Source organism: Bufo gargarizans, chromosome 3, assembly GCF_014858855.1.
Source record: "Bufo gargarizans isolate SCDJY-AF-19 chromosome 3, ASM1485885v1, whole genome shotgun sequence".
Lineage (NCBI taxonomy): Eukaryota > Metazoa > Chordata > Amphibia > Anura > Bufonidae > Bufo > Bufo gargarizans.
The window spans coordinates 27,049,827-27,054,288 of NC_058082.1; the positions used below are offsets into that span (position 1 = coordinate 27,049,827).

The 4,462-nt window shown below is 47.9% G+C and overlaps 1 pseudogene; it reads right to left on the minus strand.

Annotated features, from left to right (window-relative positions):
• Window positions 1–420: 420 nt before the first annotated feature.
• LOC122931333 lies at window positions 421–2,712 on the minus strand (annotated as a pseudogene).
• Between the last annotated feature and the right edge of the window lie 1,750 nt (window positions 2,713–4,462).

Here is a 4,462-nt window from a genome sequence, read left to right on the forward strand (position 1 = left end):
TGATTCTGACAGGACTTTACCCTTTCATAAAACCTGAAATAAAAGAGCGGGAAAACAAGAAAAAGGAGGGGGAGAGAGAGAAAACGAGCAAAACCATACAAAAACACATATTAATGGTGTCATTGCCCCCATGTGTCCCCCAAGCTAAACGCTCTGGGGGCCCTGAACATTCTTGCACAACCCTTTAAGGGTTGTTCAGGGTAACCATAAGGATCCCATTATAAAAGGGATGCAGGCAGGCGACATAGATCATGTATCATATGTAATGTATTGATGTGGTTTTCTGCTGTGTGCAGCCCCCTGAAGTTTCCTCATACTCGTCATGATTCCCATACTATAGACACACAGCATACAGAGGACCAGACATGTACACAGAAAGTGACAACTGCAAGGACGTTTATTACTGCCGGTGGATGGGGGCTAGGTCCAATAATAATAATCTGCTATTTCAAACAGGTAGTGGTACATGTCGGTGCGCCGGGCGATCTCATAAGCCGTCTCCCCCAACCTATTGGTCAGTTGGGGTTTGATGTAGCGATTCATGAGGAGGAGCTCTAGGAGCCGGCAGCAGTTCCTGTTGGCGGCGGCCAGGTGCAGCTGTATTAGGGTGCAGCGGGGTCCACCCATCTACCGTCACCCCGTGAACATCCGCCCCCTTCGCGATCAGCTCCCGCACTATCGCCAGGTGGCTGTTGTACGAGGCTCTGTGCAGCGGGGTGTAATGGTCTTCATCCGTCACGTTCACAAGATCTGGGTGGACTGACAGGATTCTTTGCGTGGTTTGTAGCTGTCAGGATAGAATAACCAAAATATGAGTAAGGGTGCATTCACACGACTGTAATTCTGGGTCTGCGGAATGGGTGCGGACCTATTCGTTTCAATGGGGCTGCAAAAGATGAGGACAGTACACTGTGTGCTGTCCGCATCCGTTGTTCCATTCCCACACCAAAAAGATAGAGCATGTCCTATTCTTGTCTGGAATTGTGGACAAGAATAGGCATTTCCCACGAATCAGTCAGTCCTGTGTAAAGCATCCATGGCCTAACTGAAACATGGCATCAGTCATGTGACCCCAGGCAACAGTGTTACATGACATACATGTGCTGGGTCAGCACACATGACACGTCCATGGGATACTACATAGGACTAAGGGAGTAACAACAACTACTTTACTGTATGCGTGATTACGTGGCTGCCTGTTTCCAGGTGATATGTAAAATGGCTGCCTGTCTCTAGGTAATGCTGTCATGTTGTTAATAAGTTAAGTTAACTATAATAATAAAAAAAAATTACAAACACAACACATACAGGGAGGACAATGTGAAATGTGCTTCTACATCGTCACTGACGGACATGATGAGAAGCTGCTGAAGGCAGTAATACAGTATGTATCTGTGCTCAATCTCAAATGGCTATTCACCTGTTAGATATCTGGACAGAATGCCAGCGGTCACATGACAGGATTGAGGGTCACATGACTGACGCCATTTTTAGTCCTAGTCAGAATTCCTACAGTGCTTTTTAGAGGACTAAAATGGGCCGTACCTTTGTAAAAATGATATAATAAAGGCCCGAGAGCAAAAAGTTAACCCCTGCACAACAAGTCAGGTCATTAAAGATGGAGCCCATTCGGAGTGGAGTAAGCGCCATAGCTAGTGGGTGCCTGCTGTTTCACCCATGGCTGATGTCTGCGATGAGCGGTAATGCCGATCACGGACATTTGACCTCTCAGATGCCGTGGTCAAATGTGACCACGGCATCTGAGAAGCTGGAAACCTGGAAGCGAACGCTTCACGTGCAGAAATGCCTAACACCGGTGGAGATCCCCCTAAAAATAAAATAATAAAAGTTATTTCCTACACTATATACCCCAATATGGTTCCTAAAAAACCTACAACAAAAATCCCACAAAATAAAAAAAAGAATTTAGAAATAAAAATTAAAACGTTATGACTGCTGGAACACAAAGGGGGGAAATATTATTGGTCCTTAAATGGCTCATCTCACTTCAGCAATATAATTTATTATGTAGAGAAAGTTAATACAAGGCACTTCCTAATGTATTGTGATTGTCCATATTGCCTCATTTGCTGGCTGGATTAATTTTTCCATCACATTATACACTGCTCGTTTCCATGGTTACGACCACCCTGCAATCCATCAGCAGTGGTCGTGCTTGCACACTATAGGAAAAAGTGGCGGCCTCTCTGGTGGCCGGGATCGTGGAGGTGCACATAGGCTGGTGCCACAGGAATGAATCACAGCACAGCATTCATTTTGCAATCCGCTGCCGAAACATGAAAGCAGTGCTGCGATTGGTTGCCCTTGGTTGGTCTGCCGGGGATTAGGCCGCCATTTACCACTGTATGAACTTACTCTGTTATTTTCCACAGCAAAAAGTATTAACTCCTTGTGGTTGTCCTTCAGGTTCTCCTCCTGGGTCTGGTACCACTCCTCGGTCCTTTCCTCCTCATCTTCCTCAGACTCCCCTGGCCAATGGCTCTGGGTTCCTGTAGGAATCAGATGTCGGTGGGTTTCCAGTAGATCCAGCTGTTTGAAGTAATCTGGAAAGTGGTCGAGTTTTTCTTGCAGTTCAATCTCATCCTCGGTCATGTTGTCAGTGCCCGGATCCTGTGGGGAAGCGTCCTTCTCCTGCAAGGTGGTCATCTGAAAGACACTAGACATAAGGACCAGCATTCTGTTTGTCCACATGGCCGTTCCGCAGAAAAGTAGTTCATGTCCTATTATTGTCTGCAAATCACGGTCCGAGGCTCAATGGTCAATGGGTCTGCAAAAAATATGGAACGTACACAGAACACATCTGTATGTCATCTGTATTTTGCGGATCCATACTGTAGAAATGCTACGCCCAGCTCATATTGCTCATGTGTTTGGTGATTAATAAGTTACTGTTTCTGTATACGATCCGAAAAAAACAGATCAAATACGGAAATCATACGGATATTTTTGGTGCAATAACGGAAGAGGACTAAAATCAGATAATAAACTCCCTCAGATACGGAACAAAGGATCAGTGAATAACGGACCGCAAAACAACAACGGCGGTGTGCATGAGCCCTAACAGTGTGTCATCCACAGGTCCCCCATAAGGCCTCTTTCACACGAATGTGTGCTGCCCGTTGCCGTATTGCGGACCGCATTTGCGGATCCGCAATACACGTGCTTTGTTCCGTGGGCATTCTGCATCACGGAATCAGACCCATTCACTTCAATGGTTCCGCAAATCCGTAGATGCTGAACGGAAGCACGGAACCCTACGGAAGCACTAAGGAGTGCTTCCGTGGGGTTTCATCCCGTACTTCCGTTCTGCAAAAAGATAGAACATGTCCTATATTTTTGCAGAACGGCCGGATCGCGGACCCATTAAAGTGAATGGGTCCGCGATCTGCTGCAGCTGCCCCATGGTCTGTGTTCGTGCATTGCGGCCTGCAGCACGGCCACGGGGCGCACACGTTCGTGTGCAGGAGGCCAAAGTCATACGATCATGTGCAAGAGGCCTAACAGTGTTAGAAAACAGTCCAGGATGTTACTCACCTCCCCGATGTGATGATACCCAGACCGCGCTGCACTCCACCTCCTGCTTGTGTACCCGACATGGCAGTAAATGGGTGGAAATGCCGTTCTGCCAGTCATTGGATGATGGGAGTCATTGCCGCAGTCAGTGATTGGTGGAGCGGCATTCCCATCTATTTCCTGCTATTCTGAGTCCACAAGTAGGAAGTGGAGAGCAGCGGCGCCCAGGCACAGTCAGACCAGGAGCGACAAGGTAATAGAGTAATATCCTTTATTGTTCTCAGACATTCCCAGCCCATCGGGCCGGCTTTTCATGGCTCCGGAATACCCCTTTAGTTCCTTATTGAGGTCTTGTGGCTGCACGGTTATAACGCTCTGTGTTAGGACGTCTGTGGATCTTTTCTATTACAGAATGAAATATTTATGGAAAAAAATGTCTTTAATCTACAATTGGATTTGGTGGAAAATGATGGAAGTTTTGCTGCATGTAAAAGTCACTTACCTGGGCAAACTCCAAAGACTCTAGTTATTTTCACGCCCCCTCGGAGCACCGCGCAGCTTTCTTCTGTCTTGATCTTGATGACAGAAGAAGCGGATGTTGGTCTTGTGCTCTGTTAAATGCAGTCCCTGCGGCACAGGGGACAGCGGGTGTTGTTCCGGAGCCACTGGTCGATGCAGGCCTGGTGGTAGATGTGGCCGCAGGGCAGTGATGTCACCTGCTCACCCTGGATGAAATCAGTGAGGCAGATGACACACGACTGTGTCTCCTCTGCATTGATGGTCCTTGCAGGGAGGTCTCCGATTTGCGCGGCCCTGGAGCTTGGTGGAGGCTGGTGGGGCACACCCAGTGGAGCCGGTGTTGGGGGCTCCGGCGGTGGTATGGCCTGAGGTCTCATGGTGCCCATCCCCTGCAGCTGTATTAGGATGT